Raw genomic sequence first — 25042 nt, forward strand, 5'->3', positions numbered from 1 at the left:
GGGGCATTGCAAGAAAGAGGGTGATAGTGAGAGGAATAAAAGATAATGACCTGGAGTCCTTCAGTCCCATAAAGGAAGAAAATGCATTTCAAAGTGTTCTAAGTAGTGAAGTTCTACTGCTAAGAAGTAACAAAATGAGGGAAAATTTACAAGTCTGTTTAAAAAGAGCTATGTTGGAGACAAATTACATGATTTTCTGAGCCACAGTTAGAGCGAATAGAGAAAAATCTATGGAATTTGGTGGAGAGAGTCAATTGTCTTTAATTGTAGTTAATAAGAGGAATCTTGGGAAAATCAGAAATAGAATTTTTAAGAAACTTAAATAGGGTGTCCTGCTCAATATTTAAAAGCCTGCCACTAGGAGGAGACAAATGAATTTAAAACGGCTTAATCGGTTCTTCCTCTAGAACATGGTTTCTAAATTGAGAAGAGCCTGTATGAAAAATACATTTAGGGCAGCCCGGGTGGCTCAGTGGTTTACCGCCTGCCTTCAGCCAAGGGCGTGACCCCGGAGACCAGGGATCGAGTCCCACGTCGGGCTCCCTGAATACAGCCTGCTTCTCCCTCTGCCTGTGTCTCTGCCTCTCTCTCTCTCTCTCTCTCTCTCTCATGAATAAATAAAATCTTGAAAGAAAAATACATTTAGTAGCAGAATTCTAGGTGGCAGCGCCTGGGTGGCTCAGTCGGGTAAGCACCTGCCTTCAGCTCAGGTCAGGATCCCAGGGCTGTGGGATAGAGCCCTGCTTTGGGCTCCCCACTCAGCGGGGAGTCTGCTTCTCCTCCCGCTCCCCCAGCTTGGGCTCACTCTCTCCCTCTCAAATAAATAAAATCCTTAAATTAATTAATTAATTAGTAGAAGTACCTGGCTAGCTGTGTTGGTGGAGCATCTCTTGATCTAGAGTTTGTGAGTTCAGACCCCATGTTTACTTCAGAATAAAATCTGAAAAAAAAATCACAGTTAAATAATAGTTCATATTCCACTAAATTCTTCTTCTATTCTTAATCTGTATCATAATCTGTTTTAGATCTGTAAGCTAAATGCTAGACCAGTGGCCCCCAGCTGCATCAGAATCACCTGGTGGGCCTGTTAAAATCCAGATTGCCAGCCCCACACCCAGAATTCCTGATTCAGCCAGTCCAATGTAGAACAGAACAGAATATATGTATTTCGAACGAATTCTCAAATGATGGGGTTCTTCTGGTCTGGGGAACCACTGCCTGGATGTCTAGGGAAGTAAGCCACTTGCCAACAATCAGATTTAATGAAATATTGAGAACATACTAACTAAAATATTTCAATTTGGAAAAAAAAGTAACTTAGTATCAGAAATAAGGTTTGAAGGATCATTTTTGGAGGGCTTTGAATTCAGAAGAAAGCAGTTTATACTTAATTTGGTAGCAGCGTGGCACTTTTGGGAACTCTTGGGTTGTGTTGTAGGCAGTGCCCAAGTGAAACAGGGACGAGAGCAGACAGTGCAGGTGGCGTCTACAGGGGTCCTTCTCAAACCGGGACACAGGAACCCTATGTGAAGCTCCCCACAAACCGAAGATGTGCCCAAAGCATCCGTTTGGCTCACTGACAAACAACTAAAAGCTCCCTTTAATGTGAAAACAAAAATAGTTGGAAAAAGAAAATAAAAATAGATGGAAGAGGTTGGAAAATCTACCTGACCTTTTTTTTTTTTTAAGATTTTATTTTATTTACTCATGAGAGACACAGAGCGAGCGAGCTAGCAGCAGAGGGAGAAACAGGCTCCACGCAGGGAGCCCGATGCAGGACTCGATCCCACGTCTCCAGGATCAGGCCCTGGACCGCAGGTGGCACCAAACCGCTGCGCCACCACCACCGAGGCTGCCCTCTACCTGACCTTTGAAAGATAACAGGAGTCTACCAAGAAATCTCTCCCAAGTGGGGAGAGGAAGATTCAAAAGCTGCTAAGGGGTCCGATCCCTAAGGATACCCTCCACCCTTCGGAAACGTTTGAGAAATACCGGTATAGGGAAAGGGTAAGAGGTCCTGAGGGGAAAGGAAGTGGCAGTGTGGGAAAACAAGCATCTAACTGTTATTGACTTAAGAGTACAAAGTTTAGGGCAGCCCCGGTGGCACAGCGGTTTAGAGCCGCCTGCAGCCCAGGGTGTGATCCTGGGGACCCTGGATCGAGTCCCACATCGGGCTCCCTGTATGGAGCCTGCTTCTCCCTCTGCCTGTGTCTCTGCCTCTCTCTCTCTCTCTGTGTCTCTATGAATAAAAAAAAAAAAGAGTACAAAGTTTAAAGGTGTCAAACTGTTTAGGTTATTGAGACGGGCAGAGGGAGCCAATGATGGCTCTGGGGGGAGGTCATCTGGCCTGTGGGGTTGGGGGGCCTGGAACGGGGAGCTTTTCTGCGGGTATTCAGGTCCCAGGGAATGAGACCCTGGGTTGGGGCAGTGACCAAGGAAGGGAAAAGAGGTCAGAGACATTCCAGGTGAAGAGCAGAGGACCCAGGAGACTGCCTCAATGAGGAGGCCAATAAGAGAAGGAAGTTTTTTAAAAATCCTCATTTATGAGCCTGAGAGGATGGCGTCGGTGACATGAGGTAGAGCCCCAGCTGCTCTGTCCAGACAGAGAAAGGGGGGATTACCTAGGCCCGTGGTTCTCAAGAGTGGTGCCCAGAGCCATGTATTACCCGGGGTTCTGTTCCAAATGCACATTCTCAGGCCCTGCCCCAGGCCACTAAATCAGAAAAGCTGGGAATGACACCCGACGCCCTGTGGCCTAACAGGCTCTCCGGGGGGGTTCCGACGCCCCCCGAAGCTGAGCTCTGAGCCAGGCCAGTCAGGTTTCCTGTTTTGTTTTGTTGTTTTGTCCTTTCAAGAATTCGAACTGAGATATACAGAGAGAATCAGCCTGTTGATTGTGGGGAGAGAAGCTGAAAGTCGGTTATAGAAAGAGGATGAGTAAGCCGGAATTATGAGTAACAGAAACTATAACTAAGTGAGGTAGTCAGCGGGTCGTCATAGGGACAGATGGTGACACCCTATGGTTGGGGAGACTACATTCCTGCTGCAGCCAAGAGTGACCAGGCACCCCAGGCTCTGGATGGCCATGGCGCTGGGCCAGTCCCCTGTTCATTTTCCTTCCCAATTGAAGCCCAATCATACTGCTATTCTTAGGTTCCTACGATATTCTTATCTCCTTTATAGTCACGTGAATCCTTAAAATAGCAAGACTTCCCATTGCTTGAGGTGACCTGAGTGGATCTGCATTCCTAAAACATGAAAAGTGGATAGAGCTCCAGAGCAGATGGAGCAAAAGTTTAAACTGATGAAAAGAATTCATTGAAAAATATATATGTGTGTGCACTTCTTTTTAATCTTTTAAAAATAAGATTTACTATCTTTTTTAAATTTTTTTATTTTTTATTTTTTTAATTTTTATTTATTTATGATAGTCACAGAGAGAGAGAGAGAGAGAGAGAGAGGCAGAGACATAGGCAGAGGGAGAAGCAGGCTCCATGTACCGGGAGCCCGACGTGGGATTCGATCCCGGGTCTCCAGGATCGCGCCCTGGGCCAAAGGCAGGCGCCAAACCGCTGCGCCACCCAGGGATCCCCAAGATTTACCATCTTAACTATTTTTGTTTAAGATTTTATTTATAATGAATAATTGAATGAATGAATATTCATATAATAATGATTATTTTATTTATATAATATATAATATTATTTTATTTATAATTAAATGAATAATCATTTGAGAGAGAGAGAACACAAGCAGGGGGACCAGCAGAGGAAGGGGGAGAAGCAGGCTCCTCAGTGAGCAGTGAGCCTTGATGGGGGGCCTCCATCCCCTGGACCCTGGGATCTTGACCTGAAGATGCTCAATCGACTGAGCCACCCAGGCGTCCCCCATCTTAACTATTTTTTAAGTGTACACTTCAGTAGTTAAGTATGTTCACACTGTTGGGCAACCACTGTCCAGAACTTTTCATCTTTCAGAGAAATACTTTTCAAAGAATTACATTTTTGAAGAAATTTATTGTTCTTAAACATTTTATTTAAGTTTTTCATTTTAATTTCAGTACAGTTAACATACAGTGTTCTGGGGATCCCTGGGTGGCGCAGCGGTTTGGCGCCTGCCTTTGGCCCAGGGCGCGATCATGGAGACCCGGGATCGAATCCCACATCGGGCTCCCGGTGCATGGAGCCTGCTTCTCCCTCTGCCTGTGTCTCTGCCTCTCTCTCTCTCTCCGTGTGACTATCATGAATAAATAAATTAAAAAAAAAAAACACACAGTGTTCTGTTAGTTTCAGGTATATGACATAGTAATTCAACAATTCCATATATCACCCGGTGCTTATCATAAGTGTACTCTTTAATGATGAAATCAATTTTAATACTGTCACCTGTCTACCTGAAAAGCTGAATCACTTCCAAAGTTCACCATCAAATCTGATGCTGCTCAGGTTCATACTTGGAAGCGAAGCGTTTTTGTTTTACTATTCTTATTCTTTTTTTTTTCCTTAATTTTTATTTATTTAAGTAATCTCTGTACCTGACAGGTGCTCGAATTCAGGACTCTGAGATCAAGAGTTGCACGCTCTTGTGACTGAGCTAGTCTGGTGCCCCTACTATTCTTCTTATTATTTTTAGCTCCTTATTCAAGCAGTCACTCTAAAAAACTGCTGTTAGTTGGAATGTCTTTTGACCTGTCCTTTCATTTCTCTCAGGTATTGCCCTGAACCACATCTAAACTTCCCACCCTACGATTTCAGTATTTTCCACGTCTGGTGTCTTTATCTTTTCTTTAATTTTATATTTCAGGGGATCCCTGGGTGGGTGGCTCAGTGGTTTGGCACCTGCCTTTGGCCCAGGGCGCAATCCTGGAAACCTGGAATTGAGTCCCACGTCAGGCTCCCTGCAGGGCCTGCTTCTCCCTCTGCCTGTGTGTCTGCCTCTCTCTCTCTGTGTCTGTGTCTATCATGAATGAATGAATGAATAAATAAATAATCTTTAAATAATAATAATTTTATATTTCACCTTTTTCATATTGATCTTCAAATAACAATAATCATGCAATTCAGGTAGAGTTGTAATTAGTAAAGATTCCAGCAACTGTTGGCAAATGAGGCCTAGCCCGGCATACTCAGTGCTTTAGATAGGACCCCACTCTTGGTCCTGGATCCTGGATCCTTGACCTCTCTCACCTGGTAAAACAGGGGTTGGATTAAAATAGATAATCTCTAAATTTTTTTCCATCCATGACATTGCCTATACCATTATATTTTGCTTTATCATCTTTTTTTTTTTTTTTTTTTTCTTGAGGTGGGATGGGGGATAGTTTGTGGGGAGAGAAGGACAGAGGGAGAGAGAAGATCTTTTTTTTTTCTTTCTTTTTTTTTTTCAAGAGAGAGGATCTTAAGCAAGTCGTACACTGGGGGCAGCCCTGGTGGCGGCGCAGGGGTTTAGCGCTGCCTGCAGCCCAGGGTGTGATCCTGGAGACCTGGGATCGAGTCCCACATGGTGCTCCCTGCATGGAATCTGCTTCTCCCTCTGCCTGTGTCTCTGCCTCTCTCTCTCTCTCTCTCTCTCTCTCTCTGTGTGTCTCTTATGAATAAGTAAATAAAATCTTTAAAAAAAGGGGGGGGGGGGATCCTGGGTGGCACAGCAGTTTGGCGCCTGCCTTTGGCCCAGGGCGCGATCCTGGAGACCCGGGATCGAATCCCACATCGGGCTCTCGGTGCATGGAGCCTGCTTCTCCCTCTGCCTATGTCTCTGCCTCTCTCTCTCTCTCTCTCTCTCTCTCTGTGACTATCATAAATAAAAAAAAAAAAAAAAAAAAAAGTTGTGCACTGAGCCTGGAGCCCGACATGGAGCCTGACACGGGGCTCAACCTCACGACCCTGAGATCATGACCTGACCTGCAATCAGGAGTCGGATACTTAATGGACACAGGTACTGAGGATAGATGCTCAACCGACTGAGTCACCCAGGTGCCCCTTGCCTTATCTTGATGGCATTTCCCTTCAGTCAGTTCACAAAATATTACTTATTTAAGTAGCTTGGTTTTGTAGAATTAATGTTTTACCATCAATACATTTCAAGAGAGGAAGTCAGAGTTCTAAGAACAAAACTGTTATACTTAGGGTGTTACAAATGTTTTAATTTGTTATGACAGCTTGGTTTGTATCAGAACGTACCCTACCTTATCAAACCTTACATTCTTCCTTCCCGCCTATCAACCAACCCTTTTGTTCCAACCAAACCAATCTGTTGAAACTCTACATCCTGCCTTTTTTTTTCCTTTTTGCCACAGGGCCTTTGCTACTGTCATTTGCTCCATCAGGCTGACCTTTGCTCCTCAGTCCAGGCCCATTACTTCCCTCAGAGGATCTTGTCCTGACTGCTTCCTCTAATATTACATTCATTCATTAAGCCCACATTTACTGAGCACTTAATGTTTGCCAGGCCCTCCTTCCATTTTTCCTATGAGTTTCTGGATGCAACTGTTAAATTCAATTAAATAAGGAGCCCGTTAGATCCAGGGAACTGTAACGAACCCACAAAAAGCAAACCAAAATCTTAGCCTGTAAATGCCTCAAGTTTACAAAGTTGGACCCTAAGGACAAGGAAGCACAAAGAGCCAACGGGCTTTAAGCTACAGCCAATCAATGAGTTTTTTTGCTTTGCTTCTACCTTTCCTAAGTCTCTCCCCAGCTCTTGTGGAGCACTTGTAACCATTTATGGTTTGGTGCTGATTCAAATAGATTTTTGCTCAGGGACGCCTGGCTGGCTCAGTGAGAGGACCTTATGACTCTTGATTTTAGGGTCATGAGTTCAAGTCTCACATTGGGTTTAGAGGTTATTTAAATAAATAAATTTTTTTAATCAATATTTGCTCAAATAAGCTCTTAAAAATTTTAATAGGCTTCAGTTTAATCTTTCAACGCAACTTTATTTTTTATTTTTTTTCAACACAACTTTTTTTTTTTTTTTTTTTTTTTTTTAAGATTTTATGTATTTATTCATGAGAGACACAGAGAGAGGCAGGCAGAGACCTAGGCAGAGGGAGAAGCAGGCCTCAAGCAGGGAGCCCGAGTGGGACTCCATCCCGGGATTCCAGGATCACGCCCTGGGCCTAAGGCAGACGTTCAACCGCTGAGCCACCCAGGCATCCCTCAACGCAACTTTGAATCATATTGTTCACATTCTGCTTTGTCTTTGCTCATTTATGTGTATTTTTTACCCAACGTGATTTTATTTTATTTTTTTTGGCTTCTTTGTATGTTCCTTAAAGATACTGAATAAATGGACAGATGAATGAGTTAAATAATATGAAACTGGTTTGATTCAAAGGAATTCAAAGGAAATACTTAACTAGAATTTAAGAGTCATTCTAAAGGGACACCTGGGTGGCTTAGTGGTTGAGCATCTGCCTTCAGCTCAGGTTGTGATCCCAGGGTCCTGGGATCAAATCCCACACTGGGCTCCCTGCAGGGAGCCTGCTTCTTCCTCTGCCTGTGTCTCTGCCTCTCTCTGCCTGTGTCTCTCATGAATAAACAAATAAAATCTTAAAAAAAAATTTAAAGTCATTTAATTTGACCACTTTGAGGGTTACAATGTAAATGATTCAATTGAGTGACCTATCTCTAGACTGTGTACTCCTTCTTATGCATGTTTGACCAAAATCACACATTTTTTACTCTTACTCATTCACCACTTATATTATTTCTTCTCTATAGAAATGAGTTGACTCAGTGACTGACACATGTTAAGCATTCAGAAGATGTTTGTTAATTATTTTTTTTTAATTTTTTAAAATTTATTTATTTATTTATTTTTAATTTTTTATTTATTTATGATAGTCACAGAGAGAGAAAGAGAGAGAGGCAGAGACACAGGCAGAGGGAGAAGCAGGCTCCATGCACCGGGACCCCGACGTGGGATTTGATCCCGGGTCTCCAGGATCGCGCCCTGGGCCAAAGGCAGGCGCTAAACCACTGCGCCACCCAGGGATCCCTTAAATTTATTTATGATAGTCACACACAGAGAGAGAGAGAGAGAGAGAGAGAGGCAGAGACACAGGCAGAGGGAGAAGCAGGCTCCATGCACCAGGAGCCCAACATGGGATTCGATCCCAGGTCCCCAGGATCGCACCCTGGGCCAAAGGCAGGCTCCAAACCGCTGCGCCACCCAGGGATCCCGATGTTTGTTAATTATTAACGAGAATTAATGTATATTTTTTAACCTTTACAAGTAAGAGAACAAGTTTTTTCATGACAGGGAGTAGTCTCTCTCTCTCTCTCTCTCTCTCTCACACACACACACACACACACACACACACACACACAGATTTTATTTAGTAAACTCTCCATTCAGTTTGCAACTCCAGCTCACCACTCCCAGATCAAGAGTTGCATGCTCAACCATCTAGGCCAGCCAGGCATCTGCCCCATACACAGATTTTAGAATTATGGTTGACCCTTTAACAACACTGAATGAACTACATGGCCCTACTAATACGCCTGTGGGTTTTTCAATACATTACTGTATTTTCTCTGCTTTATGATTTTCTTAATAATATTTTCTTTTTCTGTAGCTTACTCAATGTAAGAATATAGTATATAACACCTATAACATATGTATTATATATATAGCATATACACAACACATGTATTATATATAGGATATAATACATATACAGGATGCATCTTAATCCATTGTTTATGTTATTAATAAGGCTTCCTGTCAACAGTAGACTATTAGTGGTTAAGTTTTCAAGCAGCCAAAAGTTATATGCAGATTTTTTACTGTAAAGGGTGGAGACGGGCACCCTAACCTCTGTTTTGTTCAAAGGTCAACTGTAATCTAATTCTGAGTTTACAGTGGGTACTTTATAAATGCTTCTTGAAAAAATAAAATAAAATAAATAAACGCTTCTTGAGTGGATGAATAAATTGCAAAGCAAAATATTGTCTCTTAGAAGAATTTTCTTTTCCTAAATCAGTGTTTCTTTCTTTTTTTTTTTTAAGATTTTATTTATTGGGCAGCCCCAGTGGTGCAGCAGTTTAGCACTGCCTGCAGCCAGGGGTGTGATCCTGGATACCCGGGATCGAGTCCCACATCGGGCTTCTTGTATGGAGCCTGCTTCCCCCTCTGCCTGTGTCTCTGCCTCTCTCTCTCTCTCTGTGTGTCTCTCATGAATAAATAAATAAAATCTTTAAAAAAAAGATTTTATTTATCTATTCATGAGAGAGAGAGGCCGAGACACAGGCAGAGAGAGCAGCAGGCTCCCTGCAGGGAGCCCGATGTGGGACTCGATCTGGTCCCTGGGATCATGACCTGAGCCGAGGGTAGACACTCAACCACTGAACCCCCCAGGCACCCGAAAAGTAGACATTTCAAGCCTGAGTATTGCCTTATTACAGCATAAACCTGCACAAAGAACGCTTAGATCTTTAACCACATGCTGATGAGCAAGAGATCAGTATTCCGTCTTTTGTGCAGCTTCCCCATAATTAAAGTTACATAAAAAGGCAAGGATTCAAATAAGTCTAGCGTGTTTTCTCACTTACCAGAAAGTGTTTGTGTAGCTACAAAGGGCTGCAAAACACAGACTGTTGTAGCAACAATCGCATGGCCAGATCATCTCCTGTCCTAAGTCTGTTTGGAGATCACGTCGACTCCGAGGCTCTTTTTCCTTCTTCCTCTTGTCTTCAGATTGCTCACCTCCGATAGATGGAAAATATTCCCAAGACCAGACCGGAGAGTTTATAATTCGCCAGTCCCCTCCCTTTATAGAGTGAGATGAGCTTTGGCAACTGATGCCTTGAGGACGGATCCTTGACAGCAGGTGTGCCTGGGAAGCTTAGGACAGTTTTCCACAATGGGCTCCCTGTTGGTGTATCTGTATCCAGGCTGGATATAATTAATTGACTCTTTTAAAATTAGGCTTTCTTTTTCTCATGTGACTTCTGGAAAGCTAGTTAAGATTAGAATTTCTATTTCCCTATTTGTAAAAAGGAACTTAACGTTAGAATATTAGTACTGCAAGGAACTGTAAAACAACTTAACATAACTTTAAATGTTTATGAAGAAGCTAGATCCAGAGGGGTTGAGGAACTTGCTTAAGGTCAAAGAGCTTGAAAGCGGCTGGATCAGGAATAAAGCCTGGAATGTAGTTAATTTTGTTGTTAACAAAGGACCGAGATTGAGAAACTACTGAAATCTTTGCTGGAAAGTCAAAAATTTAAATGCCATTAATTGGTATTTTACTTTTTTGGTATTAAATATTTCTGACAATGTAGCTCCTGAATAAAAACATAAAAAGGTATTTTTCTAATGTTTCATCTAATGAAAATATAACCTGAAGATTTGATGTTCAACATAAGATATAGAATTTTCAGTTTATTTAAATTTTTTTTTTTTTTTTTTTTTTTTAATTCATGAGAGACACAGAGACAGAGACACAGGCAGAGGGAGAAGCAGACTCCATGCAGGGAGCCTGACGTGGGACTCGATCCTGGGTCTCCAGGATCAGGCCCTGGGCTGAAGGCAGACGCTAAACCGCTGAGCCACCCAGGCGCCCCTAAAATTTTTTTTCAAAGTTTCTTTAGATACATATTTTTTTTAATGTTTTATTTATTTATTTATTTATTTATTTATTTATTTATTTATTTATTTATGAGAGACACAGAGAGAGAGAGAGAGAGAGGCAGAGACATAGGCAGAGGGAGAAGCAGGTTCCTCGCAGGGAGCCCGACGTGGGACTCAATCCCAGGTCCCCAAGGTCAGGCCCTGGGCTGAAGGCAGCGCTAAACCGCTGAGCTACCTGGGCTGCCCTAGATACATATTTTTCATCATAATTTGGAATCATACTTTTAATTGATTTTTTTCATTTAAAAACTTTTTTAAAAGATTTTATTTATTTATTTGAGAGAGAGAGAGAGAGAGAGCACAGAGGGAGAGGGAGAAGTAGATTCCTCACTGAACAGAGAGCCTGATGTGGGGCCGGATCCCAGGACCTGGGATCATGACCTGAACTGAAGGTAGATGCTTAACTGACTGAGCCACCCAGGTGTCCTCAATTGATTTTTTAAAAGGTTTATTTATCTATTTTAGAGAGGGAGATAGAGTGTGCATTGGGGAGGGGCAGAGGGAGAGGGAGAGAGAATCCCAAGTAGGCTCCACATCCAGGGCAGAGCCCTACACGGGGCTTGATCCCACAGCCTTGAGATCATGACCTGAACTGAAAGCAAGAGCCAGACACTCAACTGACCGAGTCACCTCCATGTCCCATGAATCCCTTTTTAAAAAATTATTTCATTACAAAAATAATAAAATAAAATAAATAAAAAGTTATTTCATTACAGGGCACCCAGCTGGCTCAGTTGGTAGAGCATGTGACTCTTGCTCTCAGGATGGTGAATCCAAACCCTATGTTGGGCATAGAGCTTACTTAAAAAAAAAAAAAAGAAAGATAACAGAAAGAAAGAAAGAAAGAAAGAAAGAAAGAAAGAAAGAAAGAAAAGAAAGAGCAAAAAAAGTAAAAGTATATTTAAAGTATATTTAACTGTTATGAACCTTAACTATACCTAAAAATTTTTTTAAAGATTTTCTTTATTTATTTTAGAGACAGAGAGAGAGAGAGAGAGAGAGAGAGAGGAAGCAGAGGGAGAATCTCGAGCAGACTCCAGGCTCAGCGTGGAGCCCCACGTGAGGCTTGATCTCCTGACTCTGAGATCATGACCTGGGCCCAAACCAAGTCAGACACTGAACAAACTGAGCCTCCCAGGCACCCCTAGTTAAAGATTTTCTGGTATAATTTCAATTACACAGAAAAGTTGCGAAGATAGCCTTCTCTTTATAACATTTTATGTATTTCTATATACAGTTTTTTCTTTCTGAGCCACTTAAGAATACGTTGCAGACATGATGCCCTTCTAACCTTAATTCTTAAGCAGAAAAAAAAAAAAAAAAAAAAAAAACCACACCCAGTAACTGTAGAGTCAGCCAGTATCGGTCTTTTCAGCAACACCCACTCAGACAGATAATAATCATTGTTGATAGCATCATTTTCAAATTGTACATATTCTGACTTGAACAATGGTAGATAAAAATCTAGCCGTAAGAACAATTAATATAGTCTTCACTCAGGAGGTACTTACCAGCGTCCATGGGTGCCTCAGTGGATGGAAGCATAAAACATATTCACATTTTGCTCATTTTTGAGATGCTGGGCTCAACAAAGAATTCTCTCTCTCCCCCGCCCCTCCCTCATCTCTCTCTCTTATTTTCCCCTTATGCACCAAAGCATTTTTTTTCAGGGTGAGAAGAGGATTTAAAATAAAATTGTGTTTGCTTACAGATGAAGGATCGAAGGATCAAATCAGAAATCCAAAATGAACAGTTGTGAACTCTCTAAGAATTAGGTGCTATTTTCTGCCCTTTCATTATTGGGTTGGCCATTTCTGCTTTTGTTGAAGTTGGAGTGAAACTGAAGGATGTCAAATAGATCTTCAAGACGTTTCTCTTTCTTGCTTCTGTGGCATCGTCTTCCAAACGATGTTAACACTGGGTGGATGCTTCAGTACTAAGGAAATCTTTTCAACTTGTCACCTTGGTTTTTTTATATATAGATTTTATTTATTTATTCATGAGAGACACAGAGAGAGAGAGAGGCAGAGACACAGGCAGAGGGAGAAGCAAGCTCCATGCAGGAGCCCAATGCGGGACTTGATCCCAGGACCCTGGGATCATGACCTGAGCCCAAGGCAGACACTCAATCCCTGAGTCACCCAGGTGTTCCTTCATTGTCACCTTGAATACACATTCTATCCACATCGCCATGGGAATCCCCATGCCCCTGGCATCCATAACCATAGGTCTTGTGAGATTCTATTAAGGATACAGTGGTCAATACGGGTGTCCTTTTATTTAAAAAACTGCCACAGAAACTCTGAGTAGCAAAAGGGGACAGGAGGGCATTTCCAGTGCTATCCTTTGTGAACAAAGCACCCATGTGCAGGAAGTTAGTTATCTTCACCGTAGAGCTCAGCATAAATAACCAGAGAGCAAACTGGTCTCCTGGAAGGCAGGCTCATCTCTATGAGCAAGAGAGTTTCATAGCAACCTTTTTTCAGCAAATAGAACCTTATTCCTGGTTTTAAGCACAGACCTTTGAAACACACTTATTTTTCATATTTAAGGAGGACAGATTTGTGAAAGATAACTAAACCTATTATAACCTCATCATTCTGTGTTCTTTCTTTTAAGATTTTATTTATTCATTTGAGAGAGAGAGAAAGAGAGAGAGCGTGTGCACAAGCAAGGGGAGCAGCAGGCAGAGGGAGAGAGAGAAGCAGACTCCCCACTGAGCAGGGAGCCTGATGTGGGACTCGATCCCAGGACCCTGGGATCATCACCTGAGCCTGAGGCAGATGTCTGACCGACTGAGCCGCCCAGGCACCCCTCATTTTGTGTTCCTTGGTGTGAAACCAGCTTCTTACCATGTTGTGAGGGCACTGCCATCTTTCTGGTGCCAGTGTGGATTTTCTTAATTAAGATCTGAATAAAAGTGTTTTATAATGTGAGCACAAATGAAATGCACTTTGCTTTTGTTTTGCTGACAGTCAAGACTACTAGTAAAAATAATCCCAACTAACCTTATTGTCTGATGTAGAAAGGTGGTGTCAGTGAATATTTATCAAACACCCCTGGAATATGATACTCTTTTATGTATTCACAAATGTGGAAATAAATTAAAAAGTTGATGATGCCATTTGATTAGACTGCACCATGGTTTATGAGGCTGTGATATTTCCACAAAGATCATGTTTCTTTTCAGACTTTGAGTGATGCAGGATAGCAATTAGTCAAGGATAGGAGCATCCAACATTAAACAAAACATTTCCAGTTTACTTTTAAAAAAAAAATATGAGGGGGTGCTGGGGTGGCTCAGCGGTTGAGCATCTGCCTTCAGCTCACAGCGTGACCCTGGGGTCCTGGGATCGAGTCCCACGTCAGGCTCCCCGCAGGAGCCTGCTTCTCCCTCTGCCTGTGTCTCTGCCTCTCTCTGTGTGTCTCTCATGGATAAATAAAATGTTTAAAAATACATTTAAAAATAAAAAATAAAAAAACGTGATTAAGTAATTGTCATTGGATCTTCCTTTTAACTTTGTTTCACATCATTTTTGGTTTAAAATGATATCTTTGGGGGCACCTGGCTGGCTCACTCTGCAGAGCATGTGACTCTTGATCTCAGGGTTGTGAGTTTAAGCCCCATCTGGGTGTAAAGCTTACTTAAAAAGAAAATAAACATTATATTTTTAAAATAATAAAATGAAATGACATCTTCACTATAAGCAAGGAATACCACTAAGTATTGTCTTAACTTTCTTTTTGAGGTGAGGGGGGGGCCGGGGGAGGAGCAGAAGGAGAGGGAGAGAGAGAATCATAAGCAGGCTCCACGCCACCCCAGGGAGCCCAACATGGGGCTCAGTCTCACAACCCTGAGATCATGACCTGAGCGAAAATCAAGAGCTGGATGCTTAACCGACTGAGCCACCCAGACGCCCCACTTAACTTCTTACCTAGATTCTCTCATGCTGTTTTTCAGTCTATATTTATTTTCTCGTGTGGTATACACGTAGGGTGTTTTTTTTTTTTTTTTTTAATCATTTGTTATTTTTAAGGAGGAAGGTGCTTGCTTCAATGCTACAGAACTCCTATAATGATTCCTCACATCATTTTCTATGGGGAAGTCACTCTGGTAGGTTGGGAACACAAATGAACATCATCAGTGGCTTTTCAAAAGCCCCTGATAACTTATTATTTTTTTTCAAAATATTTTATTTATTTATTCATGAGAGATATATATAGAGAGGCAGAGACACAGGCAGAGGGAGTAGCAGGCTCCATGCAGGGGCCCCACGTGGGACTCGATCCCAGGACTCCAGGGTCACGCCCTGAGCCAAAGGCAGATGCTCAACCTCTGAGCCACCCAGGTGCCCCAGTAAATGCCATTTGAATGATCTGCCTACCAAATAATATTGAAACTGAGTTTTAAATGAAATTTAAATGAATTTCAAATGAACTTCACATTAAACATGCTATTCACATAGTACCTACCACCTAAAATATTTGCTTTGACGCGTGTTTGTTAAACATTTGATCCTTTCTTCAGGGGTTAGATCAGGTGCATCTTTTTCTGTGAAGCACTTACTGGTTGTGACAGCCCTTGATGATGACTTATTTTTTGTACCACTCAGGTGGCTTAGCATATTGGGTCTACATCACATTAGGCTTTTTTTCTTTTTTAAGATTATTTATTTATTTATTTATTTATTTATTTATTTATTTATTTATTTATGAGAGACAGAGAGACAGAGGGGCAGGGGTGGGCAGAGACACAGGCAGAGGGAGAAGCAGGCTCCATACAGGGAGCCTGATGCGGGACTCGATCCCGGGACTCCAGGATCATGCCCTGGGTCGAAAGGCAGGTGCTAAACCGCTGAGCCACCCAGGGATCTCCCGGGAAATAAAATCTTTTTAAAAAAAATTATTTATTTATTCATGAGTGACACACAGAGAGAAGCAGAGACATAGGCAGAGGGAGAAGCAGGCCCCATGCTGGGAGCCCCATGTGGGACTCGATCTTGGATCCCAGGATCATGCCCTGGGCCAAAGGCAGATGCTCAACTGCTGAGCCACCCAGGCATCCCATAAATGTTTAAAAAAAGAAAGAAAAAATAAAATGTTTGTCCATGAGCTAATTGTGAACATATTGCACAAAGGTAACAAAAGAATAAACATTGTAGACATTGGAGTTGACTGTAATCTAATGGAATCATCTGGATGCATACAATGGAAAATATCTAAGAATGTATAATATAGGAATATAAATGCACTATATCTTGGGGCCCCTGGGTGGCTCGGTCAGTTAAGTGTCTGATTTTGGCTCAGGTCATGATGTCAGGGTCCTGGGATCGAGTCCTGTGTCAGGCTCCCCGCTCAGTGGGGAGTCTGCTTCTCCCTCTCCCTCTGCCTCTCCTCCTCCTTGTGCTCTCTCTCAAATAAATAAATAAATAAATAAATAAATAAATAAATAAATAAATAATGTTTTTTAAAAAATGTACTGTATCATACATATACATTGTATCTCAGTCTCTATATTCAGAGGCAGAAGTCCTCAAAGAAGGAGAGAGAGACAGGCAGAGGAGACGAAGGAAAAGCAGGAAGAAAAGGCAAGATGAACATAGGTACCCAGAGGGAGGGATGGTGCTAAGTGAGGCTCTGGGGTGAGTGCGTGTGACCCTCGTGTGGTATATGGAGCTGCCCTGGATTAGAGCTCACACTCAGCAGCTCACGGAGCTGGTTGAGTAAGGGGGAAAAGGTCACCTGAAAGAGGGCCTTAAAGTTCAGTTTCTGAGAACATCACAAGCATTATACGTGTATAACTTACCTGTATTCAAAACAGTGCTTGAGGAAGACGAATTGTGCCGTAGTACTATTAGCTCACTAACATTTAGCGAACACGTACTGTAGGTCGGAGGCATATGTGTAAGTGCTTCACATATTAGCCCATTTCATCTCACAGCCACCCTACGAAGGAGGCGCTGCTACCTCTATTGTACAGACAGGGAAAGGGAGGCAATGATCTGTTGAAGTCACATATATCCCCAAGGTCCCACCGCTTGTGAGTAGCTGACCTGGAATATGAACATGGGCAGTTCAACTCAGAAACTGGTGTTCCTTGTTTTTTCGTTTTTTTGTTGGTTTTTTTTTTTAAGATTTTATTTATTCTTGAGTAACACAGAGAGAGAGGTAGAGACACCGGGAGAGGGAGAAGCAGGCTCTCTGCAGGGAACCCGAGACGGGACTCGATCCCAGGACCCCGGGGTCATGCCCTGTGCCAAAGGCAGACGCTCAACCGCTGAGCCCCCCAGGCGTCCCAGAAGCTGGTGTTCCTACACCTGATGTGACATGGCCTTCTCTTTCCACAGAGATGTTTACCCCCACAACAGATAATGAGGAGATTCCTTAGGAGGCTGCAGGAATATGAATCATAATAGTGAGCTTGCACTGTGACCACAGAAAGGCAAGGAAGGGATGAAACTGAAAAAAATACCCAGTGAAGAATTAATTTTTTTTAAGATTTTATTTTATTCATTTGAGAGAGAGAAAGAGGGAGGATGCACGTGCAAGCACAGCAGGGGAGGGGCAGCGGGAGAGGGACAAGCAGACTCTGTGCGGAGGGCGGAGCCCCACAGGGGCTGGACCCCAGGGCTCTGAGAGCTCAGGACCTGAGCCAAAGTCAGGCGCTCTACAGAATGAGTCAGTCTTCCAAACACCCCTCATTTTTTTCTTTTTTAAGTAGGTTCCACACCCAACATGGGGCATGAATCGGTTGAGATTGAGAGTCGAGTGCCCTAGCGACTGAGCCAGCTAGGAGCCCCTCCATGTGAGAATCCATTAGACTCGCTAGGTTGGCTTGAACACTGGAGAAGAGAGGGATTAGAGAGGGAAGGATGACGTTTGTGTTGATAAGATTTCACTCCAAAAATATTTATTGAGCACTTCCTATGTGCCAGGGACTGTGCTGGGAAAGACACGGTGAGCCAAATAGGCAAAGTCCCGGCACTTACAGAGCGAGATTGTGTTACTAGTGATAAACCAGTTCTACAGGGGCACCCGGGTGGCTCAGTTGGTTGAGCATCTGCCTTGAGCTCAGGTCACGATCTCAGGGTCCTGGGATGGAGCCCCACTATGGGCTCCCTGCTCAGGGGGAAGCCTGCTTCTTCCTCTGCCTCTGCCCATCCCCACCGCTCATGTGTGCTCTCTTCCTCTCTCAAATAAATAAATATTTTTATAAATATTAAAAAAAAAACACAAAACCCGGTTATATATGCATAGATCATGTCTAGAAGGAAAGACAACAAACTGGTAACACTAGTTGTTCAGGAGGGGAACAAGATGGAAGCAGGGGCCTGTAGAGAAGAACTTCAGTATTAGGCCTATTGAATTTTAACGTTTTGTGTTATCTATTTAAAAATGATTTTTAAAAAACTGATATAATAAGACTGTGTGCCATGTACTAGGACATATGTGTAAGTATGTATGTGTGTGTTTGCCTGTGTGTGCATAGACTTTTTGGCAGTTTGTACAAGAAACTGACAAAACTGGATGTTTCTGGGGAGGGAATTGGTAGGTAGGGAATAGAAGTAGGACAATGATGTCACTCTACACTCTACCATTTGCATTTTTAGTAAATTCAGTTATTGATTATGACTAAAGTTTTTTTTTAAGATTTATTTATTGAGAGAGAGAGAGAAAGAGAAATCTCAAAGGTGGTGGAGGAGGAGCAGAGGGAGAGAGAGAGAGAAATGGAAGCCAACTCCTCGCTAAGCACAGAGCCCCACACGGGGCTCAATCTCACGACCCTGAGATCATGACCTGAGCTGACACCAAGAGTCAGATGCTTAACTGACTTTGGACCCAGGAGCCCCGATTATATACACAAGTATTAATTAAAAACTCAGTTTTTGGGCCACCTGCCTGGCCACCTGCCTGGATCAGTCGGTAGAGCACACAACTCGCAACCTCAGGGTCGTGAGTTCAAGCCCCATATTGGGTGTGACACCTACTTAAAAAAATAAATAAATAGGGGATCCCTGGGTGGCGCAGCGGTTTAGCACCTGCCTTTGGCCCAGGGCGCGATCCTGGAGTCCCGGGATCGAGTCCCACGTCGGGCTCCCGGTGCATGGAGCCTGCTTCTCCCTCCTCCTGTGTCTCTGCCTCTCTCTCTCTCTATGTCTATCATGAATAAATAAATAAATAAATAAACCTTAAAAAAATAAATTTTAAAAATAAATAAAAATTTGAAATTGAGTTTTAGAAATAGCACAGCCCTAAGGACGTAGGTTTTATAGAGAAAGAAAATTGCACAGTTTCTCTTTTTTACAATTTTTTTTGGGGGGGCATAGTTGACCCATAAGGTGTTAGTTTCAGGTGTAGGACATGGTGATTCAGCACCTGTATACGTTACGCTGCGCTCACAGGGTAGCTCCCCGGTCACCGTGCAGCACGAGGACAGCATCCGCGACTATTCCCTGGGCTGTGCCTTTTATCCCCAGACTCCCTCATTCCAGACCTGGAAGCTTGTGTCTCCCACTCCCCTTCACCCACTCCGCCCCTCCCCCATGTCTAAAAATCACATGTATTTTTTAAATTTTTTTGGTTTTTTATTATTTTTTTGCACGTATTTAATATGTTTTATACACTAGTGTGCGTTCTTCAAGCTGTAACTTCTTCTTTCAAGATTGTATTTATTTATTTATGTATATTATTTATTTATTTATTTATTTTTAAAGATTTTATTTATTCATGAGAGGCACAGAGAGAGGCGGAGACACAGGCAGAGGGAGAAGCAGGCTCCATGCAGGGAGCCCGACGTGGGTCTCGATCCCGGGCCTCCAGGGTCACACCCCGGGCCGAAGGCAGGCGCTAACCGCTGAGCCACGCAGGGACCCCCCTGTGTATGTAGTTAAAGAGCAGGGGAAGGGGCAAGGGAAGGGGAGAAGGGATCTTAGACCTCAAGTAGGCCTCGAACTGGCCTATACCCATTGCCGGGGGACAGCTTGGTCCTCGTCTCCCGGGGGTGAACACTGAGCCTCGGGGACACAGGGGACAGGCGAGCAGTTTATGAAGTGAAGACACAGAGGAAGCTCGAGGAGCGCGAGGGGTCCCGTCGGGGTGGCCCTGAGGCCTGGGGGGCCGGGCCTTTATCGGAAGCCTACTCAGGGGAGTCAGTCCCTTCAGCGTTATCTATGGACATGGCCAGTGAGCAAGGACTCGGGATCCCATCCTGTGGCTCCTTCTTCTTCGGGGTCTGGTTACTCGGCGGTCACAGGAGGCTCTTGGAGCGGGGTCACCCTCCCCACCCGCCCCTGAGGGCCGGCGCCGCGTGGCCCTTCCTCTGCCCTCCTTACCCCCCAGCACGGGGGGCTGTGAGCTGCTGCCCAGGCCGCCTGCCCCAGCCCCAGCCCCAGCCCCAGCCCCAGCGAGGACTCGGGCCTTCGCTCTCTCACCTCAGATCACGACCGGAGCTGACATCGAGTCCAACACTCAACCCACTGAGCCATCCAGGCCTCCCTCCAAGTTGCAACTTCCACATTCTAAGAAAAAGTATGCGTGTGTGTGTGTGTGTGTGTGTGTGTGTGTGCGCGCGCGTGTCCATGCAGCTCGGGGCACCCGCAGCCCCAGCCCCGAAGTTGGGGTCTTTGGAAGGAAGGACATCGGAAGGTTTGGCCTTTGGCTAATGTGGGAAAAACTCCTCAGCTATCAAAATTCTCCAGATAAGCTTCCAAAAATTGCCGAGGGCAGTTTCACTTCATACAATAGACACTCTGTGGAAACAGGTTCAGCTGGTGGCAGCCTCCGCCCAGAGGCTGCGGGGGGTTGTGCTTCCCCGAGAAGCTTCAGCTGGACTTTAAATCTGCAGTGATCCTCTCAGCCTTCATCAAATTGGACCATGAAGCCCTTCATCTTTCACAGGAGATCAGCTTGGTGAAATCGTGATGAGAAAATTTAGTTTTGTCGCAGATACCGTGACTTGCACGTTGCACGGCTTTCACGGCTCTGTTGTGGCACAGCTGGGCCACGGTAAGTCGCACAGAGAGTGTTCAACCCGACAGATTCTGGTATGGGGACAGCTGTCCCCACGTCAAGGTAAGGAACATAGGCATCACTTCTAAGAATTCCTTTCTTTTTTTTTTAAAGGTTTTATTTGTCCATGAGAGACACACAGAGAGAGGCAGAGACCCAGGCAGAGGGAGAAGCAGGTGTCACGCAGGGAGCCCGACGCAGGACTCGATCCCGGGACCCCGGGGTCACGCCCTGGGCCGAAAGCGGTTGCTCAACTGCTGAGCCCCCCAGGCGTCCCCATTGATCTGCTTTCCATCTAGTTTGCATTTTCTAGAATTTTATATAAATGGAATAATACAGTATGTACTTTTCCCCTGCTTCTTACACTCAGCATAATTATTTGGAGATGCATCCATGTTATAGGAACTGATTTGTTGATATTAAAAATTGAGATTATAGGTCCACATGTGGTTGTAAAAAAGAATACGGAGGAACTGTGTACCCTTTACAGTTTCCCCCAGTCGAAACCTCTTACATGACTGTAGTATAATTGAGGAGCTTGGCTGGCTCCGGTGCTAAAGCACGCGAGTCTTGATCGGTGAGTTCAAGCCCCATGTTGGGCCGAAAACTTACTTAAAAAACAACAACAAGGGACACCTGGGTGGCTCAGCGGTTGAGCATCTGCCTTTGGCTCAGGGCGTGATCCTGGAGTCCCGGGATCGAGTCCCACATCAGGCTCCCTGCATGGAGCCTGCTTCTCCCTCTGCCTGTGTCTCTGCCTCTCTCTGTGTGTCTCTCATGGATAAATAAAATATTAAAAAAACCCAACAACAACAAATAGAAAAAACACACAAAAAAACTGCGGTATGACATTACAGCCAGGTTATAGGCATGATACAATGTCTTAGTGTCTTTTGAATGTTTTAACTTCCATACAATTTTATCACATGTGGCTTCATGTTTCCATCACCACCTTCAAGATACAGTTTTATCACAGCAACGTTCTCGTGTTACCCTCCTGTAACCGCACCAACCTCCCAACCACTCCTCAAATCAGCAATTCCATGTTATTGCTCAGTAGTATCCCGTTGTATGAATAGGCCACAATTTATTTATTCATTTACCTGTTGCTTTACATTGGGTTGTTTCCAGATTTTTGACTATTAGGCTGTTACAACATTCACGTATGAGTATTTTCTTTTTCTTTCTTTCTTTCTTTCTTTCTTTCTTTCTTTCTTTCTTTCTTTCTTTCTTTCTTTCTTTCTTTCTCTTTCTTTCTTTCTTTCTTTCTTTCTTTCTTTTTCTTTCTTTCTTTCTTTCTTTCTTTCTTTCTTTCTTTCTTTCTTTCTTTCTTTCTTTCTTCTTTCTTTCTTTCTTTCTTTCTTCTCCTTCCTTCCTTCCTTCCTTCCTTCCTTCCTTCCTTCCTTCCTTCCTTTTCTTTCTTTCTTTTCTTTCTTTCTTTCTCCTTCTTTTTCTTTCTAGTATTTTATTTATTTATTCACAAGAGACCCAGAAACAGAGGCAGAGACACAGGCAGAGGGAGAACTAGGCTCCATGTGGGGAGCCCAATGCGGGACTCGATCCCAGGACCCTGGGGTCACGCCTTGAGCACCAACCGCTGAGCCACCCAGGCAGCCCCCGTTTTATTTTTTTAAAGTAAACTCTACATGGGGCTTGAATTCACGACCCCCTAGGTCAAGAGTCGCATGGACTGAGCCAGCCGGGCCCCCTGTGTAAAGTCTTTCTATGAACCTATGAGCTTTCTTGTTGAAATACAGAGGAATGGAACAGCTGATTCATAGGGTAGGTGGATTCCTAACTTTTTAAGTAACTGACAGACTTTTTAAAAGTGTTTGTACCCACTAGCAGTGCATACACATTCTCTCCAACACTTCAGACTTTTAAATTAACTGTAAAATTGCATTGCTCTCTGTTAAGTGACAATAATCCTACTATTGACGAAAGTCAGGTTACTTTTGGCAGTTTTGTTCCTTCCTCTAATACTTGTTATATGGCTACTATGTGGGACCCTCAGTGGCTCAGGGATTGAGCATCTGCCTTCGGCCCAGGGAGTGATCCTGGGGTCCCAGGATCGAGTCCCTTGTGGGGTTCCCTGCATGGAGCCTGCTTCTCCCTCTGCCTGTGTCTCTGCTTCTCTCTCTCATTAATAAATAAATAAAACCTAAAATAAATAAATAAATAAATGGCTACGATATGCCAGGCATATGGTTCTGGATCCTTGGTACATTAGCTGTCTTTTACAAGGTAACTAATCAACCCAACATTTAGCAGCTTAAAACAGTAAACTTTGTCTCACAGTTTCAATAAACTTGAAATTTGGCAGCACCTTAACTGGTTCTGGGTTAGGGTGTCATGAGGTTGCAGAAAAGATGTTGGCCCGACTGCAATCATCCAACGGCTTTACGGGGCTAGAGGATTTCTTTCCAAGATGCCACTCAAAACCTTGCTTTGGAAGTCCCACTTGAGAACTTGCCTAGGGTCCCGTTGGCTACCTAAGTCACCTAAGTCAGCTCCAGCAACGTGGGGATGGTCAGGCCACCTTGGAAGCTGGCCTCCACACTTGGGAAATAAATAAAGCAGTATTTTTTTTTTAATTTTAAAGATCTTATTTATTTATTCATGAGAGTGTGTACACAGAGAGAGAGAGAGGCAGAGACACAGGCAGAGAGAAGCAGGCTCCTTGTAGGAAGGCCGATGTGGGACTCGATCCCGGGACTCCAGGATCACGCCCTGGGCCAAAGGCAGGCACTAAACCACTGAGCCACCCGGGGATCCCAAATAAAGCAGTCTTATCTCTGCCCTCAAAGCTTACATTCTAGTGGAAGCAGCTGGACAATAAACATGATAAAGAAATGAATAAAGATTAAGAACAGAGGTGCCTGGCTGGCTCCGAGGGTAGAGCATGTGACTTTTTTTTTTTTTTTTTAAGATTTTATTTACTTATTTGACAGAGAAAGAGAGAGTGTGAGCCCACAAGCTGGGGGAGCCGCAGGCAGAGGGAGAAGCAGGGTCCCTGCTGAGCAGCGGGCCTGACACGGGGCTCTATCCTGCGACCCCAAGATCATGGCCTGGGCCAGAACCAAGAGTCAGATGCTTAACCAACTGAGCCACCCAAGGTGCCCTGAGACTCCAGATTCTTTGGGTTCTAAGTTTGAGGCCCATGTTGAGTATATTTTAAAAATAAAATCTTTTTTTTTTTTAATATGTTGAGAGCAAGAGAGATGGTGACAGAAATAGGGAGAGAGCAGGAGGGGGTTGGAGAGGGAGAAGCAGGTTCCCCTGCTGAGCAGGGAGCCTGACTCGGGCCTTGATCTCAGGACCCGGGAAAACGACCTGAGCCAATGGCAGACACCCGATCAACCGAGCCAACCAGGCGCCCCTTAGCTCCCCCTCTGCTCCTCCCCCTGGCTCGCCTGCTCTCTCAAAATAGATAAAATCCTTAAAAAAAAAAAAAAAAAAAAAAAAAGCCTCATATTAAAAATAAAATAGGATGTTCAGGGACACCTGGCTCAGTCAGTAGAGCATTCAACTCTTGACCTTGGGATCATATTTGAGCACAAGGGATAAGAGATTACTTAAAACAAAAATGAAATAAAAAAATACATTGGTTCCTGATTGGTGTTATGGAGATATTTATTTTTTTAAATTATTTATTTGGCAGAGAGAGTAAGCCCAAGGGGGCAGGGGCGGCAGAGGGAGAGGGAGAAGCAGCCTGCCCGCCGAGCAGGCAGCCCGACGCGGGCTCGATCCCAGGCCCCCGGGACCATGACCGGAGCTGAAGGCAGACGCTCAACTGACTGAGCCCCGCAGGCGCCCGTTATTGAGATATTTAAACAATGGCTTTGGCTGGTGAGGGAGTGGCCTGTGTAGGCATCTATAGGAAGAGCATTGCAGGCAGAGTGGGCGCCAAGGTTCTCAGACAGAATCGTGCCTGGTATGTTCCAGAAAAAGCAGAGTTGGTGTTCCTGGACGGAGGTGAGCAAGGGGAAGGCAAATGAGGCCAGGGAGGAGGAAGTAGGGGGTTGGGCACCTGCGTGGTGCAGGGGACTGAGCGCCTGACTCCTGGTCGGCTCCCGTCTGATCTCAGGACCATGAGATCCAGCCCCGTGTCCAGCTCCCCGTGCAGTGGAGTCTGCTGGACCTTCTCCCTCTGCCCCTCCCCCAAGAAAGAAGAAGCATTTAAGAAACTCAAAACAGAGAGGGGAAGGGGACACCTAGATCTTCTAAAGTCCTGTAAACCATCGTAATGACTTCCACTTTAAATGGAGTGAAATGGGGAAGTATTAGAAGATTCCGAGCAGGGGGTCTTCTCTTTTCCTTTCCCTCTTCCTAAGTCCCAACCTCGGGAAGGATTTGTGGGCGGATTTCAGGGGGAGCCACGGGTGGGGACGCTGACCTG

General features: G+C 44.1%; 1 long non-coding RNA gene across 1 annotated transcript; it reads right to left on the bottom strand.

Moving 5' to 3' along the window:
* Window positions 1-3747: 3747 nt before the first annotated feature.
* Window positions 3748-10352, bottom strand: LOC140636216 (uncharacterized). Its single transcript, XR_012033516.1, has 3 exons — window positions 9555-10352; window positions 5020-5186; window positions 3748-4236 (listed from the first exon to the last, which is right to left on the bottom strand). It is a non-coding gene; the product is annotated as an uncharacterized lncRNA (long non-coding RNA).
* Between the last annotated feature and the right edge of the window lie 14690 nt (window positions 10353-25042).

The sequence above is a fragment of the Canis lupus genome, chromosome 7 (genome assembly GCF_048164855.1).
Source record: "Canis lupus baileyi chromosome 7, mCanLup2.hap1, whole genome shotgun sequence".
Classification (NCBI taxonomy): domain Eukaryota; kingdom Metazoa; phylum Chordata; class Mammalia; order Carnivora; family Canidae; genus Canis; species Canis lupus.